The 24,465-nt window shown below is 38.1% G+C and overlaps 1 protein-coding gene across 1 annotated transcript in view; it reads right to left on the reverse strand.

Moving 5' to 3' along the window:
• The window catches only part of TPK1 (thiamin pyrophosphokinase 1), a 398,550-nt gene that overhangs the window by 328,659 nt on the left and 45,426 nt on the right, over nucleotides 1-24,465 (reverse strand). The gene's annotated exons all lie outside the window — the stretch shown is intronic.

Here is a 24,465-nt window from a genome sequence, read left to right on the forward strand (position 1 = left end):
TTCCTTCCACCCTTACCCTATCCTGAACTTTCCAAAGCAAAACCCTGTGTGCTTTCACAAACCCTACTAGGTCTTCTCATGGTTCTCTTATTCCAGGTTTTAAATGACATTCCAAAGACAAAGATGAAGAAAAGTTACTTTTAAGACAATCATTCCACATCTTTTATAATGTACTTAAAATAGTGCAAAGCAAAGTACAATCAGGCATTGAAAATCTGTCATTCAGTTCAGCCCAAGCACCCTCCATTTCATTTGTGAAATATTAAATGTTTAAGAAAAATTGTTTTTTAAGCAATCTCACTGTTAGAAATGGAACACAATAAGTAAATAAAAAGGGTATGCCATCATCCATAGCAAATATTATTAAGTGCCAATTGTATACCAGGCACTGGGAGTACAAAAAGGGATAAGATTACAAGCTGTGAGATGAGACACTTTACAATAAAGATGATTTATTCAAAATACAATATAACAGAAGCACAAGAGGAGTGCCAGATAAATAGATAAATGAGTATAGTGGGAGTTCAAAGGCTAGGAAGCCAATAAAGTCTGGTGTCATCCCAGAAATTTTTGTGAAATGTAGATTTTTGAACTTGATCTTACAAAGAGAAAGAAGGTGCAAAGAATAAAGGAAGGGGCTTTCTAGACAAGAGAAACACCCCACAAGAAGCTGCTCTCCTTATCCATTAGGGTTACTCCAATGAACAGTTTCAGAAGCAATGCCCTAATGATGTGATCACAGGACATTAATACTAACATCAGTAATTTTATTATCTTAAACATAATGTTTAAGATAACACAGGAATTTAAGTTGATGCCTCAACTTAAATTCCTCTACAAAAGAGTGGTGCAGTAATGAGTAGTACACACAATTTATATAATTTGGAATCCATATAGAGATCATAGTTGAAGGTAAAAGAGTAGGCAGGCCACTGAGATACTGCACAAAGCAGGGGAGGGCAAAGAGAGAAAAGAATAAAGATGAAAGCAAAGACATTGTGTTTTCCTCACCGTAACAGAGCTGAAGGAGGTCAACAGAGAAAATACAGAAGGAAAACCCATAAAGGCAGAAGGATAAGAAGGTATTTCCAAGAACATGCAGTCGATAACACAGCATGCTACAGAAATGTCAAAGAGATTGAACAAGAGGCCGAGGGGAGGGGGATCTCAAAGAAAATCCGAAAATTCATAGAGGGAGACTCAAAACAGTGAAGTGACCAAGGAATTAGTGAACAGTCAGGAGTTGATTAAGAATGAAGAATAGTCACCTTTCCTTAAAATATAAAAAGTTAACTGTGAGAAATGGAAAAAATAATGCAACAAAGTCAAGATAAAATATTTTAAATATAGAAACAATCTTATATCCTAAATAGGGGAGGGAAGTAAGAGGAAGAAGGGAAATTGTGCATTTGTTCTTTCAACAGGTATTTTCAGAGCACACCTTGTTCAGGCACTGCTCTGAACAGCAGTTAAGAGAAATGGCATGTCCCCCACCCCCACCCCCACCTGTAATGTGTATCTCCTACTGAAAAAAAAGGGACTGAGATTGAGGCACATGAAGGCGCATCATGTGCCTCAAAACTGAGGTTGTCTTTTTTTTTTTAAAGAGATAGGGTCTCACTCTGCCACCCAGGCCGGAGCACAGTGGTACGATCATAGCTCACTGCAGCCTCAAACTCCTCGGCACAGGTGATACTCCTGCCTCAGCCTCCTGAGTAGCTGGGACTACAGATGCACACCACCATGCCCAGCTAGTATTTTTATTTTTTGTAAGAAGCAGTTTCCAACTCCTAGCATCAAGCAATCCTCCACCACCCAAAGTGCTGGGATTGCAGGTGTGAGCCACTGCAACTGTCCCTATTTATTAATTTTTAGAGATGGAGTCTTGCTCTGTTGCTCAGGCTGGAGTACAGCAACACCATCTTGGCTCACTGCAACCTCTGCCTCCCAGGTTCAAGTGATTCTCCTGCCTCAGCTTCCCAAGTAGCTAGGATTACAGGTGCCCACCACCACGCCTGGCTAATTTTTGTATTTTTAGTAGAGGCAGGGTTTCACCATGTTGGCCAGGCTGATCTTGAACTCCTGACCTCAGGTGATCCACCCACCTCGGCCTCCCATATAGTGCTGGGATTACAGGTGTGAGCCGCCATGCCCAGCCTGCACCTACAACTATTTAAAACAAGGTAAAATAATGTAAGAGGGGAGAATTAGAGTGGAATATGGAACATTTTTAAAACAACTGTGTAAAAAACAGATTACAGGACATGACAATCCATAATTTTAAAAATAGAAATATAATTGGAATTAACTAAAAGGTAATATGAAATCATATCTGTCTATAATTTTAGCACTTTTCCCACTGATTATGAGGAGGAGACTTAAGAGTAGGCGTAAACAGGATGGTGATGATAGCTGGTTTTGACAATTGGCAAAATCACTTGCCAAGAGGTCAACAGAATCCAGGATGTTTATTTGGGCAGCTTTAGAGTTAATGATTATGGTGAAGACCAGTAACAGCCTCTTCTTTAGTAAGAGGATTCTGAGGGGATTTTTGTTCATTTTACTGGGCCAGGTAAGAAAAAAATAACCTTGTGGCAAAATGTGGTCACAAGGCTAAGTTCTGGCCAAAGAGATGTATATAGCTTTCTTTGTTATATCTGGAAAGTCTCCTTAAAATAAAGGGGGATTTATCTTCTACTCCTTTCCTTCCTCCTTCCTGCCATCTGGAAGTAAGAATTGATAGATTCATTGAATGAAATCCTAGCAGCCACCTTGGATCATAAGAACAAGGGCATCAGAGTAAAGAAGCCTGGGTTGCTGATGACTTCATGAATCTTCCTCCATTCCAGCACTTCATGACCTGCCTCAAAGCTTATCTCACATGAGTGAAAAATAAACTTTTAAGTCGTTTCCTAATCTTGGCCTTAATTCTGGAGAGCACTCCTAGAAGCAATAGGTCCTACCATGAGTTCAGGAGCCAGGACTGGAAATAGAGCCCCTGCCACTACTTTATGAGAATTTATTAAAAGGTCGTGAGACTGCAAATCAGTTTCTTCCTCTCCTTTCCTTTCCTTCCCAGTGGTTCTCAGATCACCCAGAGGAATTTATAAGACATGAAAATTTCTGGACCCTATCCTACACCTTTCAAATTATATCCCTTGGCATGAGGCATGGCAATCGACATTTTACAAGCAAGTTATTCTACCACAGGTGGTCCACGGACTAAGCTTTAAGAAATCCTGCTTTGTTATCACCATACCAGTTTCCCAAACCCAGATGGTGCTTGTTTCCTAGGCTAAAATCTATCGTCTCAGTGGGGGCAGTGAAGGTTAATTGGGCAAGGTAATGCATTTATTATTTCAAGTAATATGTGTCAAGCCCTGAACTAGGTTTTGGGGATGCAAAAACGAAAAAAAAAAAAATAAAACATACTTCTATGCTGCACAAGTCGCTGTTATTTTGGGTTTCTATATTCTAGAGAAAAAAAAACCTAATTGTCATGAATGCAGTGATCACGGTCCAGATTGTGTTAAGGTAAAGATGACCTAGATAAGAATTTGAGATGACTCTAAAGAAGAGTAGACAAGCATCAAAATGCAGGACATTAGCTCATTCATTCATTCCACCTGGATGGAGCATCAGTTTAAGAGATTCAGAGTCTGGTTCATGGTAAATGCTCAATAAAATTTCAATAGCAAGGAGCTAATAATTTGGATAACCCAATGGTCCTTTTCTCTGTAGCAAAGTCTACACTGCCAAAAGAGGCATTCAACAATACTGACTGTAAGTTTACATGAGTGATTGAAACTGCTGTTACTGATTATTTGATATATGAACTTGGTATTTTTGTGCCTCACAGAGCCATCTGATAAGAGAGAAAAGCACTATTATCCACATTACTGCTCCTCTAGACCAATACTTTCATTAAGGTAATATCCGTGAAGGCATTTTATTTTTGAAAAGAATTAAGCAGTATAAAATGTATAGTACAGTTAGGCTTTACTAATGATGTTATTAATAAAAAAGAATTAACTACTTCAGCTATTTCTATACATAACATTTATGGTAGGCTGTTTCTGTATATAAAGTTATTTAGGTAATGGGATCTGACATTCTTTTCTAATCTAGTTAGTTTTCTAATAAGATCTGATAGTCTTTCCTTTTCTAATCTTGTCTCCCCTGGAAGTCAGTATGGCATTTATTTTACACTCAAAGCCTTCCTGATTACTAATCCACAGCGGGTTGCAGAAAAAGTAGCATACAGAACCACCATGATTCCTAAATAGCGTATGGGTGTTTCTCAGCCAAACATTCCACCACAATATAGCTCCATATCACTCTCAGATACTGAATTATGGGACAATGCCTCTGGTTCTAAATGCCCCAAAATTCAGAAAACTCTGGGAACCAAGGAAGTAAGAAAAATCAATAGTCTTATTTCAAGTAGTTCTCCAGCTGTCACATTGATTCTGTTCCTGGGATATGCAAAAAGATTTAAGAAAAAAACTAGAAAGAACTTCTTCATTATGTTATAAAAATTATAAATTTTTTAAATCAGGTGTCCTAAGGCAATCTCAAAGACAAATGTAGGCACAGACAGCAGGATTTCAAATGTGATGGTGAAAGAACCTTTTCATTATTTATAAAAATGTATGATGCACTCCATTTAAAAGAACAAAGAAAGACAGACTAGTCTTAATCCTTCAAATGTTAAGGCAAAAGTCCCTGAACTGCTTTCTCGAATGTGCTTCAATTACAGAAGATGAAAAATCCCTTATCATGGATGTATTGAAATCAAAATGCTCCAAATTGCATGAAAATCCTGAGTTAAGTACAAAAGTCCAAGTTTATAACATGAAAATAAAAATGAGGTCAAATCATCAGCCTTGGGCTAAAAAGGGAAGAGGCCCTTTCAAGGTAAAAAACTAAACATAACAACTTCAGATTTTAAGAAAGGGGGAAGGGCATCCCATCTGTCTTTACTGTATGTAGTTCTCCGTCTTCTGTAACCACAACAACAAAATCCTGCCTCTTTAGAAAAATGGCTGATTCTATTATTAAGGAACAATTCAAGATGAGCTTGGAGCACCAGGTAGTTCCAAGAAAGAAGGAAAGAACATGATCCCCCAAACAAACAAACAAAAATACCCACAGAGATGAGAGTAGGTCAAATGGGGCACAACGGTCAACTGAAAGAGGTCCCAATGGCCAAAACTTAACAATTTGAGAAAAAAAATAAAGTAGCACTAGATTACAACCCAGAGTATGAAATAAATATCCATGAGTCCATATGGGTTAATTAATACATAGGCAACAAGAGACAAATCTCCCAGGCAGAAGAATTCCAAATAAATTATACAATCCTCCATCCTAAAGGAGAAAGAACATAGCTATAGGCTATACACAGCAGACAGCGGGCTGCACATAGCAACTTCCTTCCAAAGAGGATTATGAAAAGGGGGAGAAACCTTTACAGTAGAGAAATATAATAAACACTACACTTCAGGATGGTGATCAAGGTCAACATCAATAGTCATAAATCATGTTTATAGTATGTACCTTTAATATAATGTGATTAAAATGGCACTCTGTCTCCGGGTTCTCCCCCAAGTCTATAACCCTAGTCTAATCAGGAGAAAAATATAAGATAAATTCCAATAGAGGCGCGTCCTACAATACACCTTACCAATATTACCCAAAACTGCCAAGGTCAGCAAAAACAAAGAAAGTCTGAAAAACTGCCACAGTCAGAGGAGCCAAGGGGACCTGACAACTAAACGTAATGTGGTATCCTGGAGGGGATGCCTGGATAGTAAAAGGACGTTGGGCAAAAACTAAGGAAATCTGAATAAACTATGGAATAATAAACTGATAATAATGTATCCATATTGGTTCATTAATTATAACAAATGTACCATACTAATGTCCAATGTTAATATAGGGGAAGCTGCTCATGGGGCTTGTAGAACAATTCTCTGTACTATCTTCTCAACCTTTTCTGTAAATCTTATTTTTTTCAGTCTGTTAATTTTTTTAAAAAGCTCTGAGGCAAGCAAAAACAGAACTGAACAACTATTCCATCAGGTATTCATTCAGTGATTATTCCATGGGACAAAACTGTCAACCCTTGCGATGAAAGCCCAAAAGCATGTTTGGACTTCAGGAAAAAAGGCAAGAAGAAACCCACTACGCCAGAAGGCAAAGATAATTCTATTCCATCTTTGGAAAACTAAATGACATCTAGATTTTCTTTTAATTAAGAAGTAAAACAAGAACAGAAGAGAAAATCTCAAGAAAACCAATTTCTTTTTATTTCCGACTCTGAGAAGGAAAACTATTTGAATTCTATGAGAGAGACCACAGTCACATCTCTAAATCAATGATCTCGAAAACGCAGTCATGCAACTCAGGAGTGAAAGGTTGACGTATTTTTTAATTAAAAAGAAATTAAGATGACATTTAGTATGCAGACGAGCACAAGGACCTTACTTGTCCTTATAGTAGATGGTCACAGGTTATCTGCCGTGAGACATACTAAGGAAAAGTGAGAGCTGCACCACACAGAGGTGTCAGCAGCACCTCACCCTCTTCTCCAGCATATCAGGATGACCTGCAGTTTACCTGTGCCCAGGAAAGTAAAACTACAGATTATTCAGTTTTGCATAATCTTCATAAAATGGGTAAGTGACTTAAAGATATTCTTTAACACATATTAAAGATAATACAAATTCTGCACAAGCATGCAAAAGCATACAAGTAAATGTTGAACCGATCACTTCTTCCTCCTAGAACTAGGAAGTCTTAACAAGCTTGAAGTAGACTCTAACTAGCTCTGACAAGAACTAAGTTCTGAAGAAAGGGATGGAGGGAGGAAGGGAAATTATAAACACATCTGAACTTCAGATTTACATCAATTATCATAAATAAATTTATCCTTCAGTATGTAGAGTAGTAGGTCTCAGCCTCTCTGTAATCACAGATTTTTTTAGTGCCAGCTAGCACAGTGGCTATAATCCCAGCACTGTGGGTGGCCAAGGTAGAAGGACTGCTTGAGGACAGGAGTTGAGGACCAGCCTGGGCAACACAGCAAGACCCTGTCTCTATAAAAATTAAATTTTAAAAAATTAGCTTGGCACAGTGGCACATGTCTGTAGTCCTAGCTACTCTGGAGACTGAGGTGGGAGAACTGCTTGAGCCCAGGAGTTAAAGGTTACAGTGAGCTATGATCATGCCACTGCATCCCAGCCTGAGCTACAGAGTGACACCCTCTCTCTAAATAAATAAATAAGTAAGCAAGCAAGCAAGCCAACTCCTCCCCCAAGAGATCCTTATTCAACATGCCTGTAGTAGGGCCTATGCATCATGATGTTTTACAAGCACCGTAAGAGTCTAACAGGTCACCAAAGTTGAGAACCACTGGTGTGGTGTCTTATGCTATTAGCTAATGACAGTGGAAAGCCCTCATAACCAGCAATGTTACTTTAAAACACTATTAACTTCATCTGTATGTCACTCTTTTTCATTGCTGTTCTCTGAAAATTTTATATATAAATTGCCAACGATATTTGTAGGTTTTCATAAACATAAATGAACTCCCCTTTGAAAATTGATATGGTATGAGATTTGTTTAGGAAAAAAACTGAAGCCCAGTATTGTAAATGAAATTATGTTACAATAAAACACAATTTACAATAGAAAAAAATTAATGGCGAGTTATCAAGCGTTTTTATGTTCTGTTTAAAAAATTACTGAAACTCAGATAAAATGAATATTAGCCAAAGCACATGCCAGTCATTATACAGTTATTTTGCCAAAGGACCAAACACTATTATTATGAATATCTCATCCCTAAAAAGTATTTCAATTAAACCATGAAAACTCTAGAGTACTGAGTTTCGTATTCATATTGCACAAACTTCTATATTTAAGCACAGGATTTTTTTCAAGTGTGCATAGGGAAATCAAAACTGTCAAGTCAATTCGTTCTTTGAGGAAATAAATTGCATGTGGACAAAGCAGAACTATTAAAAGGCTCTGAACAAATATTCCATACCAAAGTCTATTAAAATAATTGAATTACCAATGGACTAAAAAAATTGGTAAGTCACATATAAGAAATTGCTTCAGAAAAAGTAAACAAAGAGTAGAAATAAACAGGTACTTGAGAAATCTTTCTTGCCCTCTCCCAAGAGTGACCATATGGTATATGCCAGTTGTACCAGCATAACAACAAACTGTGTCCCCTTCCATTCATTCCCAAATTGTCCTGGCCTGGATAATAAATTATATAATCACTGTATCCTCCATCATCTTCGGCTTCCGCCTCATCCTTCTATTTCAGTCTCCAGCAAAACTTACTTCAATGAGATGTACATCCTACCATATCCCATAAATAATGCTCGTCAGGGTCACCAGTGACCTCTTCTGTAAAACTCAATGACTAATTCTCAGTTCTCTTCTTGCCTAACACATCTCAGCAGCATAGCAGGGTAGATCACTCCTTGAATCTTTCTTCTTGAACGATCAGGGATGGCGGCGGGGGGGGGAGAAAGGAGGGGGACAGGAAATAAAGTAGGGAGAGAGTTGTGTGGTTGCACTTCGTGAACCATCTCCAGTTTCATTAGATTGTTCTTGAGCTATCATGATCAAAACACGATTTAACAATTTGAAGCCAAGACAATTGGTTTTTGCTGTTGTTGCTGTTGTCTTTTCTAGTACCCTTCCTGGAACATTTTGTATCATATTGATTTAGGCGTAGTACTCAGGGCTTCAGGAACTAGAAAGGGCCATTGAGTTTTAGGAGGCAGTAATTTCATTCTGCAGAGAATCACTTTAGGCAAGCAATCCCCCTCCCCATCCCTTGACTTGAGGAAAACACTCTCTATTGGTTCTCCTTCTATGTGACTGACCCACTCCTTCTCAGTCTTGTTTGCTGCTTATTCCTTATCTGCATAGAAAGTACTGAATAAAACTTGTTGAATAAATAGTGAATATCTCTAGCTTCTATATGTAAGAGTGCCCAGTGCCCCAGGTGCAGATCTTTGGACCTTTTCTCAATCTATACCCACTCCCTAAGTAACCCCCTTCAGTCTCATGGCTTCAAATGCCATCTATAATGGTGACTTCCATATGCATGACACCAACCCGGGGCTTTCCCCCTAAATTCCAGAACTGTACGTCTAACTGCCTATTCAACAATTCTACTTGTAGAGCTAACAAATATCTCAAACTCAACAAGTCCAAATCAGATTCCTGAATCTTCTCTCCATGCAAACCTGCTCCATCCACAGTGCTGCCCATCCCAGTACCATATCTACCACCGACACTCTATTCCCCGTGAACAGTTTTCATCTCTAGACTGTATAAAACAGCCCTCTAATTGGCCTCTCTGCTTCTACACTTGCCTCTCTTATACTCTATTCTCCACACACCAGCCAGATGCATCTTGTTAAAATATAGTCAGAGGAAGTCATTTCCCTGTTCAAAAACCTCCACTGGCTTCCTCTCACAATAAAAGTCAAATTCCTCACAAATCGCCTACAAAGCTCTACATGACCTGGCTTCTCTCTCTCCCTACTTTATCTCCTACCTCCCTCTCTCCTCCCCCACAGCCCCCATCACTGCAACAGACACACTGCCCTTCTTGCTGCTCCTAAAACATACAGAGCACAATGCCACCTTTTAGACTTACTGTAGATAGCCACATATTCGGTTAATGCCTTACTTTCACTTTCACACTAATTCCTCGGCTCTCTGCTCAAATGTTAGTTATCATAGAACTTCCCTGAGCAATCTATGTGAGATAGAAACACCTTCGACTCCACACTAGCACTCACTCTTAACCTGATTTGTTTTTTATAATAAATTTATCACCAGTTTGTTCATTCAATCTTTTTTCTAATGTCTGTCTCCCCACACTAGTACATAAATTCCTGGATCCATTACCTAAAACTGTGCCACATACACAGTAAGCACTCAGTAGGTATCTGCTGAGTGGCTCTTTCAGCAATGACTTTATGTCCATTTACAATAAATCAATTCCATATACTTTCTCTAAAAATCAAGTGACTCGTCCCCAATTTGAATAGGTACTCTTCCCTTGGTTGCTTGCCCAAAAGGATTCTTTGCAGAATGAAATTATTCCCTCCTAAAACTCAATGGCCCTTTCTAGGTCCTGAAGCCCTGAGTACTACACTTAAATCAATATGATACAAAATGTTCCAGGAAGGGTACTAGAAAGGACAACAGCAACAGCTACAAATGCCAAATGTCTTCCCTTCAAATCGCTAAATTGTGTTTTGATCATGATAGCTCAAGAACAACCTAATGAAACTGGAGGTGGTTTGAAAAGTGCAACTATACAATTTCAAAGTTTGTAAATATTTTCTCTGAGAATAGATTAAGTATTTTTGAGGTAAACAGATGTTTAGGCTTACTACCTACATAGTGAAAGAAATCCATGTAATATGCCTTGAGCCCTACAAAGCTGAGCATATATCTAGTTATTGTCGTCCAACCTTTCAAGTTGAAAGTGCATTACCTCCCATAATGCAACTGTAATGGGTCTGTCCAAGTTTACTAAACCTAATATTATAAAATCTATGCCACTATAAACAAAATGCCCCAATAAATTCTCACAAGAATCTATATATGTTAGAAATGCATGAGAAAAAGAACACTTTATATTTTACAACTAGTAAGCTTCTGCTCTGTAGGAAGTGGGGGGAAGTGCAAGTGAAACCTGACAAAGTTCTGAGTCTTTCTTGACATAAAAGTAGAAGGCTATAGTAAGAAATGTTTTCTTTCTTTACCCTTACAAAGCTTAGCAGCCATATTCTTGTTGCCAATAAACACATTCTAACTATAACCAAATGAATGAAGTTGAGTTCTTTATCTTGGCACACTGACACCTCTGGATTGCTGGCAGAGTTCAAAGCTGCTCCATCAACTGTCCCTTGCCCTGCAGACATGGGGCACAATAAACTGTGTTTCCTGTCAATCAAGAAAATCACTGCCTAGCAAACTGTACATGTAATGCCATAACCCTAAGGGTTCATCATAAAGTACTAAAAATTATAGTCCATCACATCAGTTTTGACATGTTGACAGCAGGGCCCACAATAGTCTTTACACCTGAAAAGCCGGTTCAAAACACTTCCTGAAGGCAGACTCTAAGTTTGGAATGCGCTTCTAAATCAAACAGAAAGCCTAACTTTTATCCTTAGGCTACTCCTGCAACCTCAACCCATGTCCACCCATATCAAAAAGCACAGAATCTCTTCAAGGCAAGCAGTAGAAGAAAGGCCGAAGAGGTTCAACGTGGCAGTAAATACTCCCTTTGAAAACCCTTTCTACTTAGGTTTGGTTAGGTTTGATGAGAATTATTTTGGGAAGAGGTGGGCTTTAAAGCTTTGTGGGCTTCACATGTATAACTGTATTCGTCCATTCTCACACTGCTATGAAGAAATACCTGAGACTGGGTAATTTATAAAGGAAAGAGGTTTCATTGACTCACAGTTCCGCATGGCTGGGGATGGCTCAGGAAACTTACAATCAGGATGGAAGGCAACTCTTTACAAAGCAGCAAGAGAGAGAATGAGTGCCACCAGGAGCAATGCCAGACACTTATAAAACCATCAGATCTTGTGAGAACTCACTATCACGAGAACAGCATGGGGAAAGACACCCCCATGATTCAGTCACCTCCCAGCAGGTCTCTCCCATGGCATGTGGGAATTATGGGATTACAATTCAAGATGAGATTTGGGTGGGGACACAAAGCCAAATCATATCAACAATACTAAGAATAAACAATTATAGTATGTAGATCTTTTCTTTCTTTAATATTCCTTAAAGAGGACTTTGACTCGAGTTATACTTTGACTCGAGTTAGTAGAGATGGGGTTTTGCCACGTTGGCCAGGATGGTCCTGAAATCCTGAGTGATCCACCGGCCTCAGCCTCCCAAAATGGTGCTATCAGGCGTGAGCCATCACATCCAGCTTATATAATTGTGTGTGTGTGTGTGTGTGTGTGTGTGTGTGTATATATACATATATATACACACATATACGTATATGTGTATATACATACACATATACGTGTACATGTATATATACATATATATGTATATATGTATATATGTATATACGTATATATATAAAAGAGTGTGTGTGTATATATATATAAAAAGGTGTGTGTGTATATATATAAAAAAAAGAGTTTGCTAAGTATATATATGAGTTTGCTAAGTATATATATAAAAGACTTTGCTAAGTGTATATATATATAAAAGACTTTGCTAAGTATATATATAAAAAAGAGTTTGCTAAGAAAGAGTATTCAAAGGTTTTGTTTTTTAATAAAGAATGGAAAGAACACAAAAGCCCATTGATGTCCCACATAGTGAAATAGCTATATATTACCTAAACTATAGGAATATGGGAATAAACATGGAACATTCTCCAAGACAAAAATAAGTAGGAAAGCAGGGTTCAAATAACAGATGTTACGTTACCATTTGCGTAAAAAAAATTTTTTTAATATATACGTATATTTTTACATATATATCTTTTCATCCTTAGACTATCCATCAAAAGGGAAAATGTTAGAACACAACAGTGAAAAGAAGCCCTACTTTGCATATCTTACTATTGTATCTTATTAATTTTGTACTTTTTAAAAAAATTTATTTATTTTTTTCTGAGACGGAGTCTCGGTCTGTTGCCCAGACTGGAGTGCAGCAGCGCGATGTCGGCTCACTGCAACCTCCACCTCGTGGGTTCAAGCGATTATCCTCCTTCAGCCTCCCGAGTAGCTGGGATTATAGGCACGTGCCACCAAGCCCGGCTAATGTTTTGTATTTTTAATAGAGATGGGGTTTCACCATGTTAGCCAGGATGGTCTCGATCTCCTGAACTCATGATCGGCCCGCCTCGGCCTCCCAAAGTGCTGGGATTACAGGCATATGCCACCACGCCCAGCTTTTTTTTATTTTTTATTTTTTGTATTTTTAGTAGAGATGGGGTTTCTCCATGTTGGTCAGGCTGGTCTCAAACTCCCAACCCTCAGGTGATGTGCCTGCCTCGGCCTCCCAAAGTGCTGGGATTACATGAGCCACTGTGCCTGGCCTTTTTTTTTTTGAGACAAGGTCTCACTCTGTTGCCCAGGCAAGAGGGTAGTGGTGCAATCATGGTTCACCAGTAGCTTCAAACTCCTGGACTCAAGTGATCCTCCTGCCTGCCTGTCTGACAAGTACCTGGGACTACAGGAACACACTACCACATCGAGTTAGTTTTTTTTGTTGTTGTTGTTGTTGTTTCTGTAGAGATGAGGTCTCTATGTCAGGAGTCCCCAACTCCCCAGCCGAATACCAGTACTGGTTCGTGGCCTGTTAGGAACTGGCTGTGCAGCAGGAGGTGAGCAGGTGGGCAAGTATTACCACCTGAGCTCTGCCTCCTGTCAGATCAGTAGTGGAATGAGATTCGCATAGGAGCACAAACCCTATTGTGAACTGTGCATAAGGGACCTAGGTTGCGTGATCCTTATAAGAATCTAATGCCTGATGATGCAAACTGGAACAGTTTCATCCCCAAACCATCCCTCACCCACCCCACCCCTTGTCTGTGGAAAAACTGTCTTCCATGAAACTGGTCCCTGGTACCAAAAAAGTTGGGGACCACTGCTGTATGTTGTCCAGGGTGGTCTTGAACATAATATATATATTTATATATTGAATATATAAATATATATTCAATATATAAATATATGTAATATGTATATATAATATATAAATATATATTATATATGTGAACAAGTTTTATATATATATATATATGTGAAATAAGTAAAACAGAAGAGTTTCTGATGAAAAGGAAAGTGACCTCCCAAGCAATGTATCCCACTCCTAAGAAGTTGTTGGCCAACAATCCTTAAACATTAGGCTAGAATATAATAAAGGATCACTAAAATGATAGATTGGGTTTCAGACTACAAGTAAAGCAAATAATTTGTGCAACACTATCTAGCATCCTTTCTTCCCAAAAATTATTAAGTAATTCATGCTGATTTGTCTGCGTAGATTGGAAACTTTTAAGAGACTAGAGAAAGGGACTTAGAACCACTAATTCCCTAAACAGCAAAAGGAGATGCAACTCACTCTAAACACCATGGAGGGGTTTTTCCTCCACTGAAATAAGTTATAGGGAACTCAGAAAACATTTGTTCTTCAAAGCTTAGGGGAAGATTTTATAAAAGTGTTATATTTAAGAACTTACTCATATCCATATCCATCCCAATTTCTAATTTTATTCATCTTTTTAAATTACTTCTCGACATACAACAGTTCTCTTCATCAATAGTTACTAGAAATGAATATAGAAAAGGTGTAACATGTCAAAACCATACCTTAGGAGAGTAGAAATGAAAAGCAGAAAGGGAAAATTAACTTTTTCTATATTTGCCTTTGGATCGGATAAATGTTTATACTAAGTCTGTACTACATTTAAACGCTTTGTTAAAAAGAAGTGAGGATAGGAAATTTATGAGTAATTACAGAAGATTAAAACACATTGGAAAATTATTAACAGGCTGAGGTACACTTCAAAATATTTCTGTTCTGTCAGGGGAAGAAGCAGCAGCACACCAGCCACATATTAGTTAAAGGAAAGCAATGTTGCGTTTGCATTAATTTAGTCACAGATTCATTTGATACTCATTTATGAAAGTTTTAAGAATTTTAACAGCATGAGCAACGCACTTTTTAAGTCAATAGCTTCAGCACTGAAATTATGAGAACCAAGTATATCAAAGTCGTAGTAGTTCAACAAGGAAAATAAAGGGGCCTCTTTCTAAGAAAAAAAAAAATTGAAGATCGCCGGGCACAGTGGCTCACGCCTGTAATCCCAGCACTTTGCAAGGCCCAGGCGGGCGAATCTCAAGGTGAGGAGATCGAGATCATCCTGGCTAACACGGTGAAACCACGTCTCTACTAAAAACTACAAAAAATTAGCTGGACGTGGTGGTGGGTGCCTGTAGTCCCAGCTACTGGGGAGGCTGAGGCAGGAGAATGGCGTGAACCCAGAAGGTGGAGCTTGCAGTGAGCCAAGATGGCGCCACTGCACTCCAGCCTGGGCGACAAAGCAAGAGTCCATCTCAAAATAAATAAATAAATAAATTGAAGATAAAAGATACCTAAATTGCTTGCCTCAATTAATTTCAGAATAAAGTTATAAAACTACATCTCTATATATACATAGTGTGTATATAGGTACACCATATATGTCTATATATATATATTGTGTGTGTGTGTGTGTGTGTGTGTGGAGAGAGAGAAAGAGAAGATTCTCACTGTTTGTGCTACTATAACAGAATACCATAGACTGGGTAATTTACAAAGAACAGAAATTTATTAGAGTTCTGAAGGCTGAGAAGTCCAAAATCAAAGCGCCAGCATCAACGTCTAGCAAGCGCCTTCTAGGCAAGGCCCTCATGACCCAAGCACCCCATCTCTCAACACTGCCATGTCGGAAGATGAAGTTTCCAACACATGGATTTTGGGGGACGCATTCCGAACAGAGCACATGTACCTAATATAGTTTTGAAACTATAAGATAATTCAACAATCTAGACATTTATATTGAGTGAGGAAGTACTTCCTAGGCAAAGAAGCAAAGCAAGAAATCATCACTGAAAGTCTCAGTTTTGTTACCAGACTCAGCTTTTAAAGGCAAGAGCATTCCGAATCCCCAGCACCAAGCAAACTGCCTGGCACACAACAGATACTCAGTAACACTGATCAAAAAACTAATCAATGACTGAACAGCACATCCTGGTTTGACAGAGACTGTGTCAGAGACCAAGTGTCCAGCTCCACCTTGGCTCTAGTCTAGCAGGCTGATCCTGATTCTGTGAACCTGTCAGGAACCGTCATAGTTCCCAGGTCTTTGTTCATGGTTTTTCCTCTGTCTTGAATACCTTTCAGAATAGTACAGTGATTAAGTACATATGAATAAGAATAGTACAGTGATTAGGCACAGTAATTAATACAGTGATTGGAATCAGACCTAGCTCAAATCCAAGTTTTCTCATTTATTAGCTGCCTGACTGGAATATTTGGGAAATTAATTTAACATCTCTAAGCCTGCAAAGTGTGTACTATAGTAACAGGAGACTCAGTGAGATTATACATATAGAGAGCTGTATAGTGCCTAGCTATATAAGTAAATATTCAACAAATGTAGATTCCTGTCCCTGCCAAAGACCTACTTATCTTTCAAAACCAACAGAAAATACTTTACCCCCTCCCCTTTCCCTACATCTTTTCTTTTTACCCATTAATCATTTTCACCTGCCAACCATGGTATTCAATTCTTTCTTCTAATAATAGCTATATACATCTCATTTAACAGTTTATAAATTTTAGATATGCTGAAAACATAACTTATTCATCCTATTAGCTTGAAAATTCAATGTAAGACCTGGCACAAAGAAGTTATACAATGAACTGTTTCTAACATAACCTAAAAAAGCCATTCATTGTGCTGTTTCCTGTGTCACGAAAATAGTTATCCATAAAACTAAATGTGTGCACATGCACACAAACTAAACCATCACAATTTCAGAGTGTTCTAAATTTCTTTCCACTTAATCTTTAAAACTTGCTATGTCAATATTGCACAATAGAAGCACAATATTGCTTCTAACGATACTATACTCTGAATGAACAGAAACAATCTTAAAACAGATGGGCAGATGGACAGATACATAGAGACAGAAAAAACAAAGTAAAACACACTCAATATCAGCATCCCTCACTTAATGAAGTATATGATCCAATTCTAAATCAGCTAGAAACTGAATTTTATTTCTTCTCATGATATTCATTATAAGTTAGACATTGAATCTGAAGAAAATGAAACACTCCCACACTTGCAGGGCCAGTTAATAATAAAAAACACTTATAATGGCAAATGACTGGAAGGTTTCCATCTAAACCGCACTCCCCTCCCATTCTTCCACTCACATCCACACCTGGAAATGATCTCGGCCAACAATAGGGAACATACAAAGTTTTCACACATTATGAGATGCGTATCCATAATTTTATGAATAAACAACGTGGCTAATCAACTCTCTACTTACAATTCCCTTACTTTATATGTAGATTATTTTTAGTATTACAGGAATGGATTATGTAATCTGCTGGGTTCCCAAATCCTTTGTCAGGTCCTCCATCTTTCGGTTGTCTAGCATTTATGAGGACTTTGCTGCTCATTAGTACATCTACCAAAGGCAACGAAGGAAAGGAAAACAAACAAACAAATCTTTCATTTTGTTCAAGTGAGTTCTTACATCTTTTTTAGATGTATCATCAATTTAAAAGTGAACATATTTACACATTTTAAATCTCTGATGCGCATTCTAGAATACATTTAGAATGCATTTTACAGTCAATGAGATCTTAGCACAGTGTGGGTGTAATTGGCAATTGTTGTTACTTTTCTTAGTGGTACATAAAACAATGATGTATCTTATAATTAATGACATCAAGGATGCAATTTAAACCAGTATTTAAGCTATACTTATTATTATTATTTTACACCAATATCATGAATATTTGTGAGTTGTAATGAGATTCATAAATAAATCAAAATTTGTGGAATTAAGATACTAGGATAAAAGATACCAAATATTAACAAAGAATAATCAACATGTTCTCTGCTTTTCTAACAAAAGCTAACGTTTATAATATTTAAAAACCATGATTTCCTTATAATGTGATGAAAAAGCAGATGATATTGTTATTAATGCTTTGGATCCAATGAAGAATACAGGCCCAAAAATAGTGTGAAGAACAAAAGACTGAAGAAAACACCCAATGTGCCAAACGCAATGAGATCACAGGGAAGGGGAAGCTGTCCCAGGGGAATGAGGAAGGAGTCATAGAAGAGTCATTCTAGCAGTACTGAAGGCTGTTACAGTGCCCCATGTGGAGGAGGTAGGATAGTCCCAGAGAAAACACCACATGCAAAGGGTCAAACGCATGAAAAGTGGCCAATACTGTGAATGGGGAAAAAGAGGTAATGACAGCAGAAAACCTAGGAGAGAGGTGGTGGCCACACAGTAAAATATATTTTAGGCCATTTTAAGTAATGATCACCAGCTCCCTCTCCCCATCAATTTCAGCTGGAAGACTCAAATAAATGATTTTTTTAAATCTCCATTTTGATATGGCTATTACTGGCCTTATTGCTTAGAGCAATGTCAAGGTGCTACATATAGCCCTAACATTGCCAATGTCTTCTTTAGATTTGACGCACTAGAATTAAAATGAAATCACTCAACATTATTTTTGCTAATCAACTCATGTTCTCCCACATTATGATTCAGGAGCTAGGGCTTCTAAAATTACAGACTTCTCAAAGAAGCTAAAAAGAACTTGTGAATAAGATTATGAATGAAATCTAAGAAGACACGTTAAATCTGCTCCCAAGTATAAAAGCCAAAGAATTTATCCATTAGCATCTGAATAATAAGTGCCAACACAGCAAGCTGTCATCTGAAACTCTTGGCAGTTCCTTCCTTTGAGCCCTGATGAAGCAGGAGCCATAAGGTATGGATGTGTAAGGAGGTAATTAGAATTCTCATTTCCCCAGGTATTGTCAGCCCCAAGAGAATAACAAGGTGCTATTATTTTATTACACAGTAAGTTCTACTGTTACATAAACTGTATGTTATATTATAACTTCTTACACAAGATTACTATGTATCAAGTACTGATCTCACTCCACTAAGAAAGAAGCTCAACTGTGAGCTGAATTTTTATCTCCTATTCACTAGGTATCCCTAGTACCTAACACAGAGAAGCTTAGTAAATATCCAGTAAATACAAGTAAAAAGAAAAAAAAATTAGAAATCAAAGTATCATATATGCACTCTTTCATTTAAGCCCTACAAATTATGGGGAGAATCCTATTACTTTTCCTATTTGCCAAAGGAAGAACTAAGGCTTGAGAAGGAAAGTAACTGACCAGAGGTCATTTGCCAAGTGGCATAACAAAGCCAGACTACTTTAAGCCAGTCTCCTGCTTAATCTCTAGGCCGCCCCTTTCCTATCTACGTGGATTTCCTTGATGACTACACTTAATGCAAATCTCAAGAGGTCTGTAGCATTAGGTTTAGAGAAAACTCAGGAAAGGCTAAGGGAAAGATTCTCAGCAACCCATTAGCAAACTGAGTTTCCAGCAGATTAACACACTACTTATGAACCTTTAAAGTAGAAAATAGAAAATTAGAGGAATCTTAAGAGCAGCAGAATATACCACTCCAAAGTATGTCACAATGTTCAATGACTGTTTTGAGCTAAAGGCAATTGAGAAGAAACAGATACAAGAAAAGCTCTCTGCCTTCCCCCTATTTGCCTAAAAGCCAGACATAAATTTATAAAAGTGCCCCTCTTTCCTTCTCTATCAGAATGGAAGGTAAATCACCAGAGATGACTTCTGAACCTTATCAGTCTAGAGAGGGCGCCAGAGAAACCTCTGTCCAAAGTACACTAACTGCCATTACTTTGCCCTATATTTATTTACCATTAGTCTCCCCTATATTTATACCTCCCCAGAATGTGTACCCCTAAATACTCAAGGTTCTTTTCCATTGTCATGTCCCCCCATAAACACTTATCATTTTGGGGGGAAGATGCTATATAAGCCATAGTTCTAAGCCACCTCTTTTGAGAGTTATTCTTTCCTTGAGTTTTCTCCCTTATAAGATATATACAAGTTAATGAATTTCTGTTTCTCTCTTGTTAGTCTGTCTTTTATTACAAAGGTCCCAGCTAAGAACTCAGAAGTGCAGAGGGAAAATTATTTTCCTCCCCTAAGAACCTCAGAGATAAAAGACAATTTTGGTGGAAAATGCGGTTATTGGAGTATCTTAAATTTTTCTGATTACTAATTTGTTTCTATTTTTACACTATTATTTTCCTTCTATTAATCTTTTAAAAGCATTTCCCAAATTATATCCAATAACTACATTATTTGGATTTTTCAAAGTAATATTTCATTTCACTAAATCTAAACCAGAGCTTATGAGAATGTTTCAAGTAATAATTTTCCACACAACTAGATCATGACTGCCACCTGGCTGACAGTGATTGCAAGGTGCCATCCAATTGTAGGAAGCTTAAAATACGACAGAAAAATGTGTCTCTAAGAATCCATGGAAAAAGAGAAAGAGCAAGAGAGTATCTCAAGAACAGAAGCATCTTGCTTCTTTTTAAGAGCCTTACAAAAAATGGAGTACTAAGTAGAAGCTCGATAAATATCAATTGAAAACAATTACTGGTTTGCTTTGAAATTCTGCATATGTAGATAACTTCCTTTTTAAAAAAATATTTAATCTCTAATATCTAAGGTAAAAAATGTACAACAGAAAAGTATATAACTTTTTAATATTTTTCCATATAAACTGGAAAAAATGAGTCATTTCTAAACTCTTAGATGTGTTGACATTTTATGAGAGACTGCATATTTAAATTAAAAAATAAATAAATAAAATGGAAAGAATGCACAGCAGATAAAGATTACTTCACACAAACATATGACTTAGTGCTTGGGAACCCCTACAAATGCTGAAAGGTTTCAATGGAAAACAAAAAAATAATTTTACCTGCATAGGCTATGGAGCAGGCCCTCACTGTTGGTAATTGTAATTGTGGATTTTCATATTATAGTTAATTTATATACTATTCTATACCATGTGCATGACAAATTAATCTTCATGCACACTTTATCAATATAAATCAACAATAAACAAAACACATCAATATAAAGCTTGATGTCCAACTTGCTTTTCTTCAAACGTGTGTGTGTTTGTATTTGCATCAAACAAAAATAAGGTAGAGCTATAAGAACTTTAAGTTGTCAAAACAATGTAAAAATGGTCTCTAGTAAGAAAGCAAATACTTTAAAAGGCTGATATAGTGCTAAGGTTATACAAGCAAGGACTTTCTCCTTTTTCTGTACAACTTTTGATGGAGGAGCAAAAGAGAATAGTAGAATAAGAATCAAGCATATGAGAAAACACAAAAGTTTGCAGTCAGAAATTTCAGCAAGGGCACTGACTTAAAAAAATGGAGAATTATCTACAAAAGATTTTGATAAAACTATATATAACACAAGCTCAAATGGATCTGAATAAATTTGGGGGAATATACCATGTTAAGGAGGAGTAGGATTAGACACCTTGTGATTAGGCTGAATGGCAACTGACATGTCAATTATGGAACAGGAAGAAAAACTATCCACAGGCCCATCTCTGGATTAAATATACTCTTTCTTAGTACCACGGGGCAGGGCAGGGCAGGGAAAGGGGAGAAACAGAACTTGATAAACACCTGTTTTGGGGGCTAAAAAGCAATATAAAAGAAATCACAGCCGGGTGCAGTGGCTCATGCCTGTAATCCCAGAACTTTGGGAGGCTGAGGCAGGCAGATTACCTGAAGTCGGGAGTTTGAGACCAGCCTGACCAACATGGAAAAACCCCGTCTCTACTAAAAATAAAAAATTAGCCAGGCGTGGTGGTGCATGCCTGTAATCCCAGCTACTTGGGAGGCTGAGGCAGGAGAATCGCTTAAACCCGGGGGGTAGAGGTTGCAGTGAGCTGAGATTGCACCATTGCACTCCAGACTAGGCAAAAAGAGCGAAACTCTATCTTAAAAAAAAAAAAAAAAAAAAAAAAGAAAAGTAAAGAAAAGAAATCACAGACCTAGTCCTTATCTTTGGCTACCAAATGGGAAAATCTCACAAGTCCAAATGGACTGAGTCTAACCACGAAATAATATCATGGATTCAGCCATTAAGACTCTTTAGAATTTTCTCATTTATTCTCCATTAAAGAGCAAAGAGTAGACACAGATGTAAAACTGGACCTGAGTTCCAGTTCTGCCAGTAGTTGAACCTCTGCTCTGTAAGGGCTATATGACAGCTCTGTCTGCAGGACTCAACAAATAAGAAACGTTCAGTATATAACTGGAGCTTTTTAAAAGTCAGTCCTCAATTTTCTCATAGACCTCAATTTTCTCATCTATCTGTTTATTCAACATGTTTTAGCATGCTTGGCATTTTTATGAGCTCGACATAAGGGCACTGAAAATAGAAATATTGTACCTGCCCTCCAACAGCCCAGAGTTTAGTGGGAGACAGACCATTAACACAAGGTTGTGGAAGAGAAATAAAGGCGTAAGAATAAACCTCAAACTGGCATAGCTTCAGCGCCGAAGTCATTTAGCCAATCTATCGCAAAACTGTTCATCAAAATTGGTATTAATCTAATGAGATAAATAACTCCTACCCATTTCTCAATGTATAACTACCACCATTTTTAATAAATTAGAATATCTGCATAAAATTAATTATAAAATTGATTCACTCTGTCTTTATTTAAAAGGATTACAGAAAAGGGGAAAATGCCATATACCTGAATCACAGCCAGAATCTTTTAGATAATTTCTCAGATACCCCACTGTTAGCGATAAAAATTCATGGGTCTTATAAAATGTATTAATTTCTAATCATGAGGCCTATATTTGAGATTTTCTTAAGGGAAGAATCTCTATGGATATAGAGTCAGCTCCTTTATGAATTAGCTCCTTAATTAGTAGAGGGGAAAGAAGGCTCTTTTGCACTAAGAGGAACCACCTACATGGCTCCAACTTGGTTGTGTTCCCCAGAGAATGTTTTTGAGTCACTGATTTTTTTTTTTTTTTTTTTGAGACAAAGTCTTGCTCTTGTCCCCCAGGCTAGAGTCTTGGCTCACCGCAACTTCTGCCTCCCGGGTTCAAGCGATTCTCCTGCCTCAGCCCCCTGAGTAGCTGGGATTACAGGTGCCTACCACCATGCCTGGCTAATTTTTGTATTTTTAGTAGAGACGGGGTTTCACCATGTTGGCCAGGCTGGTCTCAAACTCCTGACCTCAGGTGATCCACCCGCCTCGGTCTCCCAAAGTACTGGGATTACAGGCATGAGCCACTGCACCCAGCAAGTCACTGATTTATTAGGAACATTATGAGTAATCTCCTGGAAAAAAAAAATGTTCATGTACACAAAATGTACATACAAATGTAGGAAGTAACTTTTTCCTTAAGAAATATATATGTATTAGCGCCTGCATTGCTATAAAGAAATACCTGAGACTGGGTAATTTATAAAGAAAAGAGGTTTCATTGGCTCACAATTCTACGGCTGTACAGAAGTATGGTGGCATCTGCTTGGCTTCTAGGGAGGCCTCAGGAAACTTAATCATGGCAGAAGGTGAAGGGAAAGCCAGCACTTTACATGGCCAGAGCAGGAGGAAGTGGCAGGGAAGGTGTCACACACTTTTAAATGACCAGATCTCAGAACTTACTATCAGGAGAACAGCACCAAGGGGGAAATCTTCCCCCATGATCCAGTCACCTCCCACCAGGCTTCACCTTCAACAGTGGGGATTACAATTCCACTTGGGATTTCGGCAGGGACACAGATCCAGACCATATCAATATACTTAGTGCCCATTTTCCCTTTTCAAACAATTCAGGTGTGCCAGAGCAATGCAGGTGCAGGGGTGTGTGTGTGTGTGTGTGTGTGTGTGTGTGTGTGTGTGTGTACGTGTGTTGAAGGGTGAGAAGGCAGCCACCCAGGCCCACAGTGAGGTGTCAGAGCCAATCAAGGGTGAAGGGGGTGGGGTTGGCTGACCATGGGATGTCAGAGTTCCAGCGGGAGCGGGAAGAAAATGTCACTCTCATTAAGCCATCGTGGGGATTAAGTCATATGGACAGTTTAGCGCAATGTCTAGCATAAAGTATGTAAACCCATGGGGTAGGAATTTTTACCTGTTTTGTTCAACACTGTAGTCTCCGTGCCTAGGTAACTACTACCTAATCAATGTTCAATCATATTTGACAAACTGTTAAGTTTCAGTGTTAACTCTCCACTCAATAATTGGAATTATGATAAGGTAAAAGGAGTTAGAGAAGACCGAAAAGGCACAGTTAGTAAAAAAGGAAAACAGGAGGGACTCCCCCTGGAGCAAAGACGAGCTGACTTCACAGGGAACTCTTCTATACACTGTTGTGGTGTCTTTACCTCCGAGTATGTAGTAAGAAGCATTAAATGCCTGTACTTCCCTGTCTCCTCAGAGCCAGAGGGGATCACTCAGATGAGGAGGAGTGACATATAAAGTGCTAGTTGAAAATGTAAATTGTTTCTCAACCCTTCTCCCTGTCTGTGGTCCAACAGAAGCAAAATAGAATCCCAGGAGAAGGGTAATCACAATCTTGATTAAGGACTTAAAGGCAGCGGGGATAGTAAAGAGAAGCAACATCTCAATACAACCAACGGCCACATCTGGCCAGTGAAAAAGACTAACAGGAGTTGGAGGCTTACAGTGAATGCTGATCACCTGAATTCAGTTGTTGCTGCTAGAG

The sequence above is a fragment of the Nomascus leucogenys genome, chromosome 13 (genome assembly GCF_006542625.1).
Source record: "Nomascus leucogenys isolate Asia chromosome 13, Asia_NLE_v1, whole genome shotgun sequence".
In the NCBI taxonomy this organism is placed as follows: Eukaryota; Metazoa; Chordata; class Mammalia; order Primates; family Hylobatidae; genus Nomascus; species Nomascus leucogenys.